Source organism: Dama dama, chromosome 27, assembly GCF_033118175.1.
Source record: "Dama dama isolate Ldn47 chromosome 27, ASM3311817v1, whole genome shotgun sequence".
Taxonomy (NCBI): Eukaryota; Metazoa; Chordata; class Mammalia; order Artiodactyla; family Cervidae; genus Dama; species Dama dama.
Genome location: NC_083707.1, coordinates 4,988,480 through 5,006,586, shown reverse-complemented (window position 1 = coordinate 5,006,586; position 18,107 = coordinate 4,988,480). Strand labels below are relative to the sequence as shown.

Below are 18,107 nucleotides of genomic sequence, written 5' to 3'. Positions count from 1 at the left end.
CTGCACAGTTAACTCTGCGGGCCCTCAGGGGAAGCCGGCGTCTGACCCCATTTCACAGATGAACAAGTTAAGGCACACGGGCTTCATAATCAGCCAGAAGTCAACATGACTGGATGTGAGATGGGAAGCCAGAGGCTGCATCTTGCCCTACAACTCCTTCCCACACACCTGCAATCTGGGATTCACACACCTGAGTTACTGGATGCTGCATCAGAGGCGGGGGCCCAGCTGCAGGAACCCGGGGGAATATCTGGACAGGACGGCTCCTGCTTCCAAGGGTGCTGGGCCGATTTACCAGGGACTCTCCAGGGGACAGACACGCGGCAGGGTCAGCCTCGGGCCGCTGGCCATCCAGTGCCTCCTTCAGCTGCCCTTCCCAGCCCCCCCGCCCCGGCTCCTGCACAGACCTTGAGAATGATAGAAGGGAACTTTCATCCCTTAATTACGCTGCCCTGATTCTGGAAATATCTGAGATATTTCCAAAGTGTCCTGCACCGCCCCTTAGAACCCTCGTCTACCGACAGCTGAACTGGGGGAGTGCAAGGCCCTGATGAATCTCAGCTCCGGCTCCCACCCCCGACAGCATCTCCAGCCCCACAGCTGCTCCAGCTCCACAGGGGCCAAACCGGGCGAGGCCACGTCGGGCTGAGCCCTGAGTGTAAGATCCGCGGGGATTTCCATGGCTCAGAGCGAGACAGAGAGCCAAGAACATCTCAGTAGTAACTTTTACGTCATTTACGTGTTCAAGGAACACTTTGGATCTACCAGGTTCAATAAACCGTATCATTAATTTTACCCATTTCTTTACCCTTTTTGCACGGGGTAACTAGAAGATCAAAAATGAAAATGTTCTAGTACCCAGCAGCACTGCCCACTGGGGCTAAAGTCAGCATGCCAGCCACCTGTTTTTGTGCGGCTTGCGTATGAGCTAAGGACAGTGGCTGGGGAAAAAATCAAAGAGAGAACAGCATTTTGTGACATGTGAAAGGACATGAAATCAAGTTTCACTGGCCACAGACAGAGCTTGTTTACTCACCGACACGTTGTCTGTGACTGCTTCTCCAACTGCTACAAGGCAGACAGAATGAGCCCCAGCAGAGAAAGTCTGGCCCACAAAGCCCCAAATGTTTACTATCCGGCCCTTCACAGAAAAAGGCTGCCAACCCAGCCCAACAGGGACCTGGCTTCCCAAGATCGGGCCCTCCTGGGCTTTGGTGCAGGCTCCGCAAGCTGACCTGCAGGAGAGGGGCTGGGACCCCTGGCTGGCTGGACGCCTGGACGCTGATGCAGGGGTCTCCTCGCTTCAAATCCCCAGACCACCCTGTAAATTCCTCCTTCTGCTCATCTTCACAGCAGACATGGCCACACACTGCACGAGGCCCACCTGCTCAGGTGGCCGGTCCCCGCTGAGGGCACCTTGACCCTGACTCCCAGCCCCTCCTGGTGATGCATCAGTCACCCAGGCCACCTCGAACAGAGGCAGGGGCCCGGAGGAGGGACACTGGCCTTCCACTGTGATCTCCCACAGACAGACACAACTCCTGGGGGCTCAGACCAAGACTCAAAGTTACGTTTCAACAAGCATGAGGAGGGTCAGACCCCAGGTGACCACCCAGAAGACGGTCTGCTCAGACAACCCAAGTTAGGGTCTCAACCCACGAGGGTCTCAGCATCCTCCTGGGGGGACAGGGCTAGAACAAGCTCCTCTCTCCCAACTGTAACGAATACCAAACAACACACAGAATGTGGCAGGCGTGGAACCAATGTTCATAAAAAGGAACGAGCCTTGCTGGACATTTACGAGCTATTTGTGGGCTGGGGGTGGGGGGCTGGTTATTCAGGTAGTCACTCAATTCGATTCAAATCTGTGTTAGGCCCTAAAAGATAAAAACTCAACTTATAACAATAAACTGCAGTGCTCAAAACCTGGGATCATATTGTCATGGGGACTCAAAAAACAGCTCTCAACTTGGAATGCTGTATTCTGATGCCCGTGCTCCAGGGGAGCTCCAGGGAACCCCCTTTGTAAGTCACTACGGACTCTCTCCAAGGGCACCGCTGAGGGTCGGCTAAGGGAAAACACAAGGCCTGTGCGAAAAAGGCCAACGTAGAAACCAGAGTGAGGACTCTCCTTTAGGGTTACAGGACAGAACCCTCCTCCTTCACGGGAGAGCCGGTGAGTTCTGCCCTCGTCATCTAGTCAACATACAAATAGCCCTATTTCACTCATTTTTAGTGGCCAGAAGACTCAGATTCTAAATTTCGGTTCAAGTAAACCCACTGGAGGGAACACGAAGAGCTGGATGCGAAATCCTACCTTCCCCTCATCAGGGCCTATTATTCCACTTCCTTGTTCTTGACTTTCATTTATGCTTTCCTCGACATTTAATGTGAGCTTCCCAGGTGGTGCTGGGTCTACACTCGCGGAGTTCAGAGCTCCGATCAGCCCTGAGCCTTCTCAACAAGCTCATCCTGAAATCACTGCAACCTCGCTTCCTTCCGTGCGCTCAGCACGAGGCATCGGGGCGGGGGGGGGGGCATCGGGAAGGCACAAGAGTGCGACTCAGGAACCCTGCATGTGAGCTCGACTCCATCACCGTGGCCTTGCCGAGGCACTGAATTCTGCTGTGTTTCAGTACCTGAAAAATGTCCAGTTCACCCCCAAAGCATCTCTAAGCTGCCTGCCAGTAACATACGTGTAACTCTCAATATGAACCCTTTTAAACAAACCCAAACAGGGACAGCATCAATGCACAAAGAAAGGTAAACAACCAGGGAAGTAAACGCTTCCTTCCACGGTCATTCTACAGAATCGACTGAAAACCCCACAGACGTGGCAAGCACACGGGGCGCAGTGAGCCAACGAAGCCTGCTTGGGCTACAAAGGTGCAGCTAGGTCCGCGTCTAAATGGTGCCTTTATGGCCCCAAGGAGCTCACGCACTTTCCAAAATAGTCTACTATTTCCAAGGACACTGGGAAGACCTTATTTAACTGCTGGCTGAAATATACACTCTCAACAGCCCTGAACATTGGTAGCTAAACAAACACTGGACCGTCCATCAACCGACACCCACATGCATAAAATAAATCTCAAATTCTAACTGTGGTATCTTCTTTTTTTCACCAGTCCCTACAGATACTTTCAAGTGTATAATAGCTGTTAGGAAAATTAACCTTCCTTTGTCAAGTTCAAATTTTAAGCAGCCCATAATCTTTCGTCAACCTAGAAAATAACTGATAAGCCAATCTTCCTGTAAAACCATTAACAGACTCTGCTTTTCTGTCACCAGGGTAATTTACTGAGGCCAATTTTAATCCTACCACTAAACCACTAATCCCATGACTCTACAGAATTGTCCCAAGTTTATGTTGCTATGGCAAGTATTTTTACATTAGGAATTCAGTTATTTACTTAGAGTTCTGTTTTTTGTTTTTAGGAATGAGATCATTATCCTCGCCTCTTGTTTCAAAAAGTAAAAAGCAGTTTCTGAGCTAAGGAAGCCACTTGAGCACCTGGGCTGTGCTGCGCTCATCACAATAACACTGATTTCAATTATGCTCAGTGTGAGTCAAAGGAACAAATTATCACCATTATGCTAATGGTCACACTAAAGACACAGAAAGCTTTGGAGTGATGAGTCTAAATCTGCTGGGACGATGATTACCAATGTGAATGATGATATTTCCTCAAACTGGCACGGAACTCTCCCCGGGTCACTGATGGCATCAATATGAATTATGTGTCAGCCATAGCAACCTTCGTTCACATCACTCAGACTCCCTGAGCGGTACCTGGCCCACCGCCCCATCCTCATGTGCCCACCTGCACTTTACAGGCAACACACACATGGATGAACGTAATGTGTTCACTGCTTTCCTTAAAACGGGGAACACAGTATGATTAAAGCTGAGGAGACTGACTCAGCAAGAAACTGTCTAGAGACACAGGAGCTTTGATGGACGACTCTGCAGCCATATGGGACCTTAAACACAGAGGCAGAGTAGCACTGGAACATATACATTACACGTGTAAAAGAGTTAGTGGGAAGGTGCTATATAGCACAGGGCGCTCAACCAGCGGCTTGGTGATGACCTGGAGTGGGGGGGATGGGGTGGAAGGTGGGGGGGAGGGCCAGAAGAGGACGTGTGTATACCAATGGTTGATTCCTGCTGATGTGTGGCAGAAACCAACACAACTTTGTGAAGTAACCATCCCCCAATTAAAAGTAAATAAAAAAGAACAGAAACCGACTCACAGCTACAGTCAACAACCTGATAGTTTCTGGGCAAAAGGAGTGGGGGAAGGGCAAGATAGGTGAAGGGGATTAAGAGGTAAAGGTACCTCTTAATAGAAGATAAACAAGACACAAGGACATAGTGCACAGCATGGGGAATGTGGTCAATATTTTATAATAACTTTTATAATAACTTTATATGGAGTATAATCCATAAAAATATCCAATTACCATGTTGTACACCTGATACCTATATGTATTGTAAACCATACTTCAGTTGAAGAAGTATCAAACCAAAATACTGCATACCTTAAATTCATACGATGTTAAATGTCAATTATATCTTAACAAAAACATCCCCCCCCAAAAAAAATGGAGGCAGACTCTTCATCCATGCCCTCATCCATCCATTCCAGAGATGCAGCAGGTAACAGAGAAGCTGGTGATCACACACATGTCTATCTAAACACTCCAAATAACATGTGTAAATAAAACAAATTCTTCAGTGAAAACATCACAGATTTGCCTTTAGATAATCCCAGAACAAAAGCAGCCACAAAAGTTTAAACTATACATTAGGATGAGCCATCTGCTCAAGGGTTCGTCCATCCATTTAAAAAAAAAAAAAAAAGCTAATTATTTAAGAAGGAAAATAACACATAGTTTTTAACTCTAGGTTAAAGTCACCAGAATAATCAGGAACTAAACAGTGGAAATCCTGTCTCACCAGCCGAACTTTCAGCCCATTTACAACCAGCAGAAGTTTTAACTACTCACATGGGGCTGTGTGTCTTCCTGAATCCACACAACCAGCCAACATTTAATGTCAAACTCTTTTCCCACAAACATTATTTCAGGAAAAAAAAAGAAAATCGACACTTGCTCACAGCCCTCAAATACCAACTGAACAAGAAGCTGCAGAAGACAGGAACAGCCTCTCAGCACAACTCTGGAGGCATCCTTCACTGTCCCAACTTTCAAAGAACATTCTGGAATGTTGAAAGGAATCAGCGCCTCACACAGCCCCAGTCAGTCGGAGCAACATAGGTTAAACAGTGCCATATGGCACACACAGGCACATGTTGCCCTTTTCTGAGACAAAGGACAGAAATTCCTAAACAAATATCCTTTCCTTTCACATGGGAAGAGCTGGAGACGGAGGGTTTTGAGACGGAGGGTTTTTCGAGTAAGATCAAATAATGCTGGGAAAGGGTTTCTTTTTTAATTCCGAGTGCCTAAGAAAAAACTAGAGTTTTACCAGAAAACCTCAATTTTTCAGTCTCCCTTCAACTATGTCGTGAAAGCTAACACCACATGTGAGCCTACGCTCCCCATCTCCTGAGTGAGCAAGAAAAGAACAAGACAGCTGCAGGGAGGGCTGAGCTGACAACAGCAGTCCCCCGCGCCAGAAACGGTGAGAGACAGCCTACCTGGTTCTGCAGGAAGACGGCGCCAGCTTACTTTCCTCCTAAAACGGAAATACATTAGGTCTCCTTGCAACCCTCCATTGAGGAAGTGTCTGAACTTCAGGTCACATGTAAAACGTATTTCTTAAAGTCGGTTTTCAGAATGTAACGACTTGATTAAATTCCTGACTACAAAACATCATCAACCACAACAGAACAGAAAGAAAAAGAAAACCTACCAGAATGAACACATATTTGAAATACACAGGAAAATCTACCTACACCCAATGGAGTTGCTTTGAATTGATTTTCCAAAGCTCTGCGGTGGTGCTTGACTCATCATTTTACACGTATTTACATGTTTGGGTTCTAAAACGAGCTGCATTTCTAATTACTTCTGTTTTGTGATTCTCTGTGCCATTTGAATTGGAAGGCTAAATACCAGCTCTTTTTTGGAAAACTACTTTTAAGGGATGTGAGAGCCACAAAAATTACACTTTGTTACAATTCCGATATATGCTGCTGGAAAACAGTTCATTCTGGACAAAAACATGACAACCAGCGTTAGCTCTGGAAAGAGAAGCTGCAGCTGCCCAAATTACATGTAGCCAGATGCGAGGGATAAAGAATACACCAAACAGACAGTTGCAACTGCTCATTCTGACCAGTCCCTCTGAAACACACTTGATACACCTTGGCAGACAGTGTAACTCTCACTTACAAGTAATGCATTTATGGGGCCTGCATGCATATTCCTCCTATAGCTATTTAAGTGGTAACCCTAAAACAGCCCTCTCTTGAAGAAAATTAATTTTAAAATAAAGATGCTTTTTAAAGAACTGGGTAAGATATTTCAAATTTATAGTGAAAGCTTTTCCTTATTCTTCCCATAAGGTTAGTTTTATTAAGAAATTCTTCATAAATAAACATTTGATGGGATTCCTCTCTTAATACAGGCTTGTGACAATTTGCCAGCATTTCTGTGAACTGCAAGTTATTCATAGCTGGAGTCCAAAAATACAAAGGATGCCCTCCTATAAATCAGTGCCCCCCCACTTACTCTGGTGGGGAGGGAATCTCACTCAGGGCAAAGGTCACCCCTCCATCAAAGAGAAAAGTCCCACCTCCCCCCTCCCTAAATTCACTTGTTCCTGGAGGCAGAGAGAAGGGACACCAAGGCTTGAATCTGAAAAATGCTGTCACTCTCATGGTCCCAAGGCTCATTTAATCCCAAACAGACCACTGCCAACATACTGCTGGTCATCAGCTGGAAAAGGTCAGAGGTGACATCCCCAAGGAGGGGACCGGAAGGAGAAGAGGGTCACAGTCTCATGAGTAACTCACGCCACCAGTGAGCGCCAAGCCCAGCGACCAGTCAAAAACTTGCTGATACCCAAACTCCAGGTGCCCAGGGACGCACACCCACATCCCACATTCACATCTGCCATCCCGGAGCTCCATCCTGCTAGCCGGTCTCTGCACTTTCCGATCAGACTGCAGAAGGAAGCCACATCCTACCGCTGCTATTCACTTGAAAGATGCAAAGCCAAGTGAGATGTGGTTTCCTACCAAGAGAGTAAGGATCTGGGAGCTGAGGACGGTGATGCAGTGAATTTTTCCTATTTAGACATTCAGAATTCTGGAGAAGATCAAAGGTGCCGAGTGCCAAGCAAGCCAAGACAGGTCCACATGCTGGGCACTCGTTTTGCTGTGCTGTGCGTACACTGAGCGGACGCAGATGGGCAGGGCGGCACAGGGCCCCACTAGTGTTCCCCCAACAGCATTCAGCAAGAGTTAAAGAAACCTTTCCCACATCCTCTAGGACTTTCGAGGGGGAGGAGTTAGGAAAGCAAAGGGATGCATTTTTTAAAGAACTGTGCCAGAATAACTCCATCCAAGAGCTAAAATGCAGAAACATTTACAGCACCTATAGTATCTCCTTTTGAAGACGGAATGCTACTTCTACCTTCAAATATTTATGACTGCAGATATTTGATCAAAGTCTTTTCACTTTCTTCTGCTTTCTTCATTAGTTCTATTCCTTCTGCCAAAATCTATGCCTGTTACTGAGAAAATTTAGCTGTCTCCAGCTAAATGTGGCCATCAAACACCAGTGAAAAAGTTATGTGTTTCCTGCACAACAGAGTTGCTTTACGCAGTTAGAAATCTAATTACATTATAAGCAAAATACTACTTTTAACGATATAACTAACACTGATGTTGAAAATGGAACAAAAACCAAAAGAGTGTAGTATCCTGAATGTTGAAAACAAACATATTATCAAAGGAAAGCACATACGGTTGGACAAGCTCCTTCCCACTGAACAGAATCGGCTTTTATTTCAGTTTCCTATTTCTATGCCATTAAGGTATAATGCAGTTGAAACTCTAAACACAATCTCTGGCCAGACTTACAGGCATTCTCACAAAATTCTTTATAAAAGAGCTGTTCTGGTAACTTATGAATAAGACCAATACGTATCCTAGAAAATGAATAAATAAAAATCCACAATGACCCAATAAACCAAGTACTGGTTTTTCAAGAACTATCCATGACTAAACTCTCCTTAAATTCCTTGGTCAGATTATCATTTTTCCCTATTTAGTAAGGCTGAAAACCATCTGTTAGAGCTTACCCCACTCTGAGTTATTCTTTAAAGAAGTCTCCTTTTCTTTTTTACATAATTGTTGCTAAACTTAATCTCCACACCAAATGCTCCACCTGTAAGACTCAGATATCTTCAAGTAGGAGCAGGTAAGGTAAGTGAAGTTAAAGTTTAATTCATGGAAGTAGAGACAAGGCAATTTCAGCATCAACCTGTTTTCACAAACATCACCCATTTAATTCACCCTGGGTTGGTCTGTGGGACATGTTACAAAGTTAGACATGTGGGACTTCAGAGCCCCAAAAAACTTTAATCTCTAAATTAGTCAACTTTAAAGGTCCTTTACAAATTAACAATGGGATTAAGACTGGTGATGAAAACTACTCTTGGGTCATCAGTGACTAATATCAATTACACATCCAAATGTTAAAAGTTCTTGATTGAGTAAGTTTCAGTATATTAAGCCATTTGGAAAGACTGCTCTGACAAACAACAGCTTTCAGAAATAAAACGAAGCAGCACTCCTCTCCTTTACCTACCAAATAGGTTCCTTGGCTGTTCTGTTTCGTTTTAGAGACTTCCCCTATTCTTCTCTCTGAGCTTGAGGGCACATCCCTTGGGATTTTTCTTTTTTTTTAAGAATGTTAAAAGTGCTTTAAGCGTTTCATTATATTCAAATTGGCAAGTTAAACAAAATAAAGCCCTACTAAAGAACTAAGAAAAATATCAGACATGATATATTGTATATTTTTTTTTTTTTTTTTATCTTAACACATCAAACTTCGAATTCCGTTACCAAAATACTGAAGTCTGGCTCAGAACTCAGGGTCTCCCAAGGGCCCATTCAGGGGAGCTGGGAGTTGCTCTCAAGGAACTGTCTGTCCCTCTCCCTGACCGGAGCCCTCAGACCCGGGCCAGCTCCGCCCCTCCCACTTCACACACAGGGAAAGCAGCGCGGCAGTGGCTTGCGGGGCACTTAATTCTGGCCGGTCTGGGTAAATATAAATACACGGCTATTTTGACGCCACAATCAAAGAATGCCAGAGAAAATGAAGGAACAAACAAGTGATAAAATCAGCTCTTTTTTGCGCAGCAGCAGAAAGATCCTACGGAATAGCAGGCATGCCGAGTTCCCTAAAGTAGCACTTACATTCCTCAACCAAAATACTCCAATCGTATTAATAGGGAGGCAGGAAAAATAATCCGGAGAAGATCCTGTTGGGAGAATAACCACCCTTGATTCTCCTCGGGTCAGTCCTTTAATGGTATGTCTCACACAGCCACCGGGTGGGAGCACCTCAATGTTTAAATCATCTTTAATCAAGACTGGAGACTAAGGGCAGGTTCACGGGGAAATGCCTTTCTGTGGCACGTTTAATTGAGACTTTTGTGACTTGCCATTAGGTCAGCGCCGCGCGCTGCCCAGGGTCCCGAGCCCTGCCCTTTGTTACCCGGTGGACCCCGCCATCAGACCCGGCCCCCGGCCCCCGGCCCCTACAGTTCCAGCGTGGGGAGCACGGGCCCCCCACCGCAGGGCGCAGCAACTCCACACGCGACAGCCCCGCACCGGGACGCCTGGGCCCGGTGCCCACCAGCCCCTCACGCCCAAAGCCGCGCGCGGCCCCCTGCCCGGACCGGATCAGGTACGTATCCTTATGTAATCGCCCGGGGGCCACGCCTTTCCCACCGCCCCACCTCCGCCAGGACAAAGTGAAGTTTAAAATAGAAACCAATTACCTGGCCTCGGCGGCGCCGGGGCCCCTGGAGCGCGATCCGCGCCGCCGCGCACACCCCCGCCCGGCCAGGGCCCCGAGCAGACCCCAGCCCGGGCCTCCACTGCCCCGTCCCCCGCAGACCCCCGCCCCCGTCCCCACTTCCCCGTTCCGCGTGGACCCCCGCCCCGGCCCCCACTGCCCCGTTCCGCGTGTACACCGGCCCCGGTCCCCATTGCCCCGTACCCCGTGGACCCCCGCCCAGGCCCTCGCTCCCCTCGCCCCAGCCAGGACCCCACTCCCAGACCAGGCCCTCACGCCCGGGCCAAGCCCCCCCCAACATCTCCTCCCCAGGGCGGCCCCACCCCCAGCTCCATCCCCCACTCGCTCCGGCGAGCCCGATCCCTCCCCAGCTAGACCCCCTCCGGCCCGCACGGACCCCCGCCTTTGTTACGGTGCGAAGTTGGGCCGTGGGTCCCCGTCTCTTTCACTTCTTGGGTTACAGTGCAGGCGTGTGACGTCCGCTCCACATGACGGGGGCGGGGGGCGGGCGCCGGGGGGCGGGGGCGCAGCCCGGGCCCTCCCCCCTCCCCGCCCCTCCCGCCCCGCCCCCGGCCCTCCCCCAGTGAGCCAGGCCGCGCGCGGCCACCGCCCCCTCCCCCGGGGCGGGCAGGTAAGCGCCCCCGCCCCTGCCCAGCCCCCGCGCCCCCCGGCGCCCCGGGCCCCGCGCCGCACCCCGGGAGGAGCAGAAATAGGAATGATTTAATCCAGCGATACCTCCCTCTGCTACCCATTCCTCCATCCGCGAGCTCACAGAGATGGGGGGCGGGGGGGAGGACCGAGTCGTACTCGGATTGGGGGTCGGGAACGGCCCGGACGGGGGGCGCGGGGCTGGACACCACCTCGTCGCCCAGTTAGGATCTTGTCACCCGGGATCGCCCATGGACCGTACAGGTGACCGCTGCGCGGCCCCGCAGCCGGATACACCGCGCGTGGACCAGGCCGGGGCGCAGGTCCCTCCCAGGGAAGGTCTCCGGGAAGGAGTGGGCACGAGTGGGGCCTTAACCCGTTCCCCGCAGCACCGCCGTCCGCCCCGGGGCGAAGCGGCGCCGCGGCTCCAACACTGAGCAGATGCTGCGCGACCAGTCGGCCCGCACACTTCCACACGCCACCACCACTCATAATCCGAGGGAAGTGGGTGCCGGGCTAAACCGCAGGAAACGCGGGGCGGCCCGGGACGCTCTCCGCGCGTGAATGTGCGCATTGTGTGCGCGCGCGCGCGGCCAGCGCTGCGCGTTCGTCACTGGGGTGGGCAGCGGAACTTTCCCTGACCGTGAACTGGTCACATTCTAGGCTCTGCCACGGACGGAGTATCAGCAGCCAGGGAAAAAATAAAATCTTAAATTGGAAGGTACACGCTGCCCTTCACTTTTACAGCCAACACCAGTATGAACAATTCCCGATCTCGCTACGCTTAGCGCCGGGCGAGTGGGCTCCAACACTCCAGCCCCAAGAAGCGGGGCGCGCCTGTCGCGTGGGAACGAGACGAGAGGAACCACACATTTCGATAATCTCTGAGAAGCATAATCACATCACTCCTTGGCTTCCCCTTCTGCAGGTTTCGCCTTGAATCCGAAAGCACCTCCGATGCCCATTCTTTACAGGAGGACACAGAGAAACTGCTGATTGCCTACCTAGCTGCACAGACTCGGATAAAAGCGTGTCCACGTCTACAGCTCACAACTGTGCAAATCCGAAGCCTACGGGTGCTCGGGGCTGGTCGGACTTAACAGTGTGCAGACACATGGGCGCATGCACGCGCGCGCGCGTACACACTCACACCCCAAATTACCTCCGGGATGGAGAAAGCCGCTGCGGATTGGCCAGAAGAGCCGTCACTCACACCCAGGGGGCAGGGAGACTTTGCAAGGCTGTTTCCTTTTTTCCCCCCCTCTCCCTACCGTTTCATTTATTGGTAAAACAACAGCAGAGCTCTGAAAGTTAGCCATCTGCGCCGAGAGTTTGCCTTCTTTAAGGACGGGGGCGTCAGACAATATCCATTTAAATATACTTTATACTTCCACAATGGATGAAAGGGAAAATTAGCAATCAGGGTGGGGGCGGAGAGGAAGCTAGCTGTGAAAAGGAGGGGTCATGGGTAGGGGGGCGGGTAGTGGACGCGGGATGAAGTTGTCCTCAACACCCAAAAGGGACTTTGACCTTTCACTGATCTCGAAATTAAAAAATGTTCTTCACAGGTCAGAGTATCACCATCGCCGGTTCTAATTTATGAATTCATTATTTTAATTTTATTATTTAAGCATGCGCCAGTCACAGTGTTTCCTTAAGAAAGAACTGACCTATTTTTGGCTGGAGATAAACGATCATGTTAACAGATGTTAATCTTGTAATCTGTTTTTCCTGTAAGCACTTTACATACCCGAGTTCCAGACCTTAAAAATAACATCTTTTCCAAAAAGACCTGACGTCACAATTCACTCCCTGAAAAAGCACTCCCCCTCTCCAGTTTTTTTTTCCTCCGCAATGATTTCAGAGACATTAAATCTTTTTCACTTTATAAATGCTGATTTGTTCTGCCTCAACTCCCACGAGCTTTTATTTGCATTTCAAATTCCACAGGTTACACCAGTCGCCTTTTCAAAAAATGTAAACCAACAATGCAGCAGCAAATGGCTTTTTGTGCATCTGGATTAAATAAGGCACAGGATGAATATATTTGAAAAAGAGGGCTGAGCAAGTTGATCTCTCCACACCCGGAGACCAATTACTTCTTTATCAATAAGCCCAGCGGAATGAGTAGGATACAGACACACAACCCAGAAGCTCCTGGTCAGATCCGGGTCTGCAGCCGGGAGCTTGTTAACGCCGATAATAACCGGGGCTGACGAACAGACCCACACTTTTCGAGTAAAAGGCTCAATTTCCCTGGTCCCTAATAGCAGGGGTCCACCGGCCCCCCAGCCCACCACCGCTGATTGTCACCGTACACCAACCCTCCTCCACGAACCACTGTTTTAAATACCCAGCTCGGCTGGCTTTTAACAAACTTATTCATACAAAGTTTCTTTAAAACTTCACGAGGCAGTTTAATCTAAATAATGATCGTAACTCCTCAGTAGGTTAGCTCTCCCTGGAAATGGCAGACCAGGCGATTTTCCGACCCGACCCTCCCCTCCCCAAATACACACACCCCAAGTATTCTTTCCTAGTGTATGCCCGGGTGTAAATCGCGATCAGTACCATCCCCACCCCTGCTCCCACCCTTGGCAGGCTGGGTGCATCTCCGAGGAGCCCCCGCCTGCCAGACCCCCTCCCCACCGCTCCTCAGAGTCATTGCAAGAACTCTCGCCCCCACCCCCACCCCTGCCCTAACTTCCCTTCAGAGCTCTCACTTCTTTTAACATTAGGGTCACTTCTGCGCTCCCAGCTGACGGGCAGGGAGCCAGGGGAGGGGGAGGCAAAGCGACGCCCCTCCCGCAAACCTGTCCCCGAGGCTGCCGCGCTTGCTGCCCACAGGCAACGACCCCCTCCGCCGAACCCTTAATAACTGAAGCGGCTCCTCGGGCCCCGCAACCCCATCACCCACCTTCATTAGCCGGAGCGTTTTACTTTAAAGTAAGGCAATTTGCTCTTTGTCTGCTAATGGATGGAGAGCGCATCCGAGCTCCCCTCCTCCCGCGTCGCCTTTGACGAAGTGTACAAAGCCAGCGCCTCCTCCGCGCTCCCCTCCGGCCCCCACCCCGCCCCTCCACTGCGGTAAAAGCCACCTCTCCGGCGCTCGCCCGGCCGCCTGAAGTTGCATCTTTCCTCTCCCGGAATTGCGGAGCGGAGCAACTACCCACCGGGGAAGCGAGCAGCCCTCCCCGCGCCCCGGAGTCCCTCACCGGCGCCCCCAACCCCCGCAGCGCACGCCGGGTCCCCCACACGTCGAGGCCTGGTCCCCGCGGCCCCCGCCCCCGCCGGCCCCGCCGCGACCCCACCGCAGCCCCTACCTTGCAGGGGAGGCGGAGGCCGGGGGAGAAGGACGCGCACGCCCCGCGCCTCTGAAGGTGAAGCCGAGCGCCCGAGGCGCGGAGCCGAGCGCTGCACTAGACCGACCGCGCCAGCTGCGCCCGGGCGCGGGGGACGCGCGAGGGCGCGCGGGGCCCGCCACGCGCCCGGCCCCCTCCCCGCGCCGCTCGCTCGCGCCCGGGACGCGCCCGCCCCGCGGGGACCCCGGCGCCGGCCGGGCTCCGGGGGCTACGCGGCGCAGGGAGGGGGCCGGGCCCCAGCAGCCGGGCGCAGGCCCGAGGCTTCCCCCAGCACCGGAATGGTCTGCCCTGTAGGAAACGCACACGCTCCACTATTGTCTCATCAGCACAAAGTTCTGCCACACTGCGGGGAAAGTCTGGAGGCTCGCGATGACTCAGACACAGATAATTCTTCCCCTAATAGCACTGAATCACGATCCCAGCGGCTAGTTGTCGCCCCTGCTTCCCGAGGGCCAGCGCTGCCGCAGATCCAGTTAGGGGAAGCTGTTGACGCGCACACACGGGTACACACACGAGCACGCATCCATACGTGCAGGCGTGCTGGGGATGCATTTCCAGCCGACTCGGGCACCTGAGCGCTAAGCCTCGAATCCAGATTTATACTCGGATATCCTTCCGGTGGTCCCAGCCGCGCGTGCTTTACCAACCGCTCGGGGTGTGCGTTTCATCTAACTTCCTGCTAAAGGCGCTTAGGGGAGTCCAGGCGCAGAGTATCTGCAGATTAACAGCAGATCAAGATGGGGTCCCACTGGGAAGACTTCAGAACTAGCGTTCTGCTGGATATCAGTTTTAAAATATCACTCCCCCCCCCCCTTAAATCCTTGAAAAGTTTCAGTGTGATTTTTTTATTTCAAACTCCATTCTCTCATCTCAGCTACTTCTCTCCGTGGGCCATAGTTAGTTGCACTAAGTCTGGGAATAGAAATTCCAGTTTGACCCCAGAAAGCTTCCATGGGGTGGGGGTAGGGAGTGGTGCAGAAGGAGAAGGGGCGGGAGCGGGCAGATGGAGGGGAAGGCGGGGACGAGGCCGGGGGAGGCTCTGGGAGCAGGAGCCCCCCACCCCGAGCCAGCGGTGACGTAGATCGGGGCGCGGGGTGAGGCAGCCCTCGCCCACCAGGCTTCGGGCAGTGTTCCGCTGACCTCGTGACGATCGGCGGTGGACATGGGTTCCATCCAGGACCCTGACTGCGCTCTCGGGGGAGGCCGCGCCTCAGTCCAGGCGTTACGTTCCGCCGTGGCATTTCTCTCGGTGCCTGACGTTCGCTAACGTAACCGGCTGCTGCAGCTCGGGGCCCCTCCAACTTAGGGCATTTGCAACAGAAACTACTCCGGACGCGCGCCAAGGGAGGGGCTTGTGCCTGCAAAGCTGGACGCTCAGCCAGGGCCATTCTGCATGTGTGCAATGTGAGTGCAGCCTGCATGCATGTGGGATGTGTGTGCATGTGCGTGTGTTTCCACGCAGGAAGGGTCTGGGGCGGGGGGAGAGACAGGGAGGGAGCGAGAGGGCTGAGAAGCTTCGAGAGAAGGATCCCTGTTTATAAAATATGATTAATGATCTGCACTAACTCCGAGAGCGGGCTTGGCGAAGGTCGTTGACAATTCTTACAGCTTTCAGCCTGAATGCCTAAGTGCGATGTATTCTTGATCAGATTTAAGTCCGATTCACAGAAAAGTATTGAAGTGCCCAGCGTTCTTTATAATGCAGAGTAAACATGCACAAATAAAAGTGTCACGCATTGCAACTGATGACATGGATATTAATGTCATATAGAGACATACTGTCACACATATATATTTGTGGACACCCAAAGAGATTAAAATTTGCATACTGGAAGCTTTAATATTTTTTTGTCGTATTTTGAAATGGATGTGAATCCATGGTGAAAATCCTTGGGTCTGTTTAAGACAACAGTATTGCAATAATAACTTCCATGTGTGGAAAATTGACAAGTTAGACCAACAGTCAATGAACAAAATTTCTGCACTCCTCCTCATAAAATTGTGATTTTCCTGACTTGCCTTCTTTCTCTCACCCGCTTATCACCCACATATGATTTCACTCAGGGTCACGCGGATTCTGCAATAATATTGATACTGTGCTTTTAAGAGATTTCCTTTCTACCCGCTTCTCTACAATGCATGCAGAATCTGAGAATGTAACTTGAGAGGCAGGAGGTACATCGTGGAAAATGGCAGCTTGAGGGCCAGGACGGTTTTGTTACTGTTGAGAGCGCCATTCTTGAGCCCAGTGTTTACAGTACTGTCCGTTTGTCAACACACGATTTAAAAAATGGCATAAAAACAAAATATCTGAGTTCTTATACCACTTCTGCAACATGCTTGGTGTTGTCAAAATGTCAACTGTTTAATATCTTCAAATATTAAACTTCTGGGGACTTTTAAGTCCCCACCAAAGATTAAGAACACTGTTTTTTCACAAAATGTAACTCCCTGAAATCCCCCAAGAGAAGTTCATTTTGGAATGTCTAAGTAAATTAGAATATTTGGGTGGAAAGAAGTCAGCAAGTCGAATGGACTAATGTTTATTTATAATTTTATAACAAACAAGAATTCTGGTTAGTGAAATAGGTGGAGAAAAATACTTATTTTCTCTTGTTATTGTCCAATGAATTATTTGTACAGGATTGGGGCTCTGTTCCTTTAAGCTAAGGAAAATGGCATTTTAATGAAACAATGTTTAATTGCTTGTCTATGTAAGTCAGGCAATGGTGTGTGATTGTTGGACATTTAGATCGGAAAGGTTCCTAAGACACTCCACTAAATAGTTAAAAGTGAAAAACAAACAGATACAAAAAAAGAAAATCTTCTGAGAGGCCTTGTCTGTCTGAAAGCTGGAAGTGAAACTGTCTAAACTATAGTATGAAATCTAAGACACACTAAAAATATTTATTAAATATGCATGCTCAAAAATTTAAGTGCACTACTTATTAATGAATATTTAATGTTAAGTCTCTGCATGAATTTCTTGGGATTTTCTAAATTATATCTGAGAAAGGAGAGTGACATTGTGTACCTAAGACCAGAAATAACCTTTAGCTCTCTGAACTAACTTAACTTTACAGATTTCAGAGTGGATTAGAGATATATTTGATATAAATTTTCAACCAGTAGTCCTCAATAAAGGCTGTTTTAAGAACAGTACATATGCTGCCTGCTTTTATACTGTGTGGAGTAGGTAACAATTTCATGTATAAATGGAAAACATTAGTGCAATCCTAACTTGCTGTTTTTTCCTGAAATCTTTCCCTTTCTTAGAACCTGGGGACTCAGAGATTACAACTCTGTGTTTAGATTATGGAGGAAGAGAAAACAGCCCATTAGCATGAGTGGTTCAGTATGGAATTCAGCATATGGTGATCCCATGCCCTGATGGGAGGCAAAATTGTGATAGTCCTTACGAAATTGTTTCAGCCTGCTGGAATCTGAACCTAACCAAGAGTATTTTTCATTTTGGTGTTGAAAATGATTTCAGTTGTTTCTTAATTATCTGGAAGGTGATGAATATTGTAGTAATGAAATAGACACTATACATTTCTCCTAAACACACACATACACACACACACACACACACACACACACCATTATCTCTAATGTGATCCTTGCCCAGGTTCTCCCAGCTTCTCACTGAGCTGCTTCCTCTGGGATCATCTTTTGTGTAACTTGAAGAATTTGGGGTCAGTCTGTCTGAGCTTAGTTGGTCATGGTGGAAACCTGCATGTTGTTTGAAAGACTTTTGTGACGATTTCTTCATCTCTCCATGATATCTGAGCCTGAAGGCACCTTTTTATGGTGCCTACCTGAATTTCTCAATAGTTTGATAATCAGCCAGTCATCTCTTCCAGATCTGTGCAAAATGGACCCAGACACATACAAAGAAAGCCTTCCTTATCTTCCCCCACGCCAGAAACCCTAGCCTTCCCAGGGAATCGGCTGTTTAAACAATCTGTCCTGGTTTCCTGCTCTGAGGAAAACTCCACGATGACCCCCTAATCCTATTCTTATTGCAACATGGGTTCTCTTTTACTTTGGGCACCTATTTTGGTTAACGACACAGATGTCATTAATAACTTTTGG

General features: G+C 49.5%; 1 protein-coding gene across 6 annotated transcripts in view; it reads right to left on the bottom strand.

Moving 5' to 3' along the window:
- The window catches only part of ZNF516 (zinc finger protein 516), a 96,682-nt gene extending 81,306 nt beyond the window's left edge, over positions 1-15,376 (bottom strand). The window contains exon 1 of one of the 6 annotated variants that reach the window (XM_061131293.1): positions 15,153-15,376. The gene's annotated coding sequence lies outside the window, so the exon portion shown is untranslated. Of the gene's footprint in view, positions 1-10,399; positions 10,494-11,654; positions 11,970-13,567; positions 13,679-13,973; positions 14,096-14,541; positions 14,643-15,152 lie in introns of those variants that run through there. The other 5 variants (XM_061131295.1, XM_061131291.1, XM_061131292.1 and 2 more) reach the window with 5 other exon arrangements.
- Between the last annotated feature and the right edge of the window lie 2,731 nt (positions 15,377-18,107).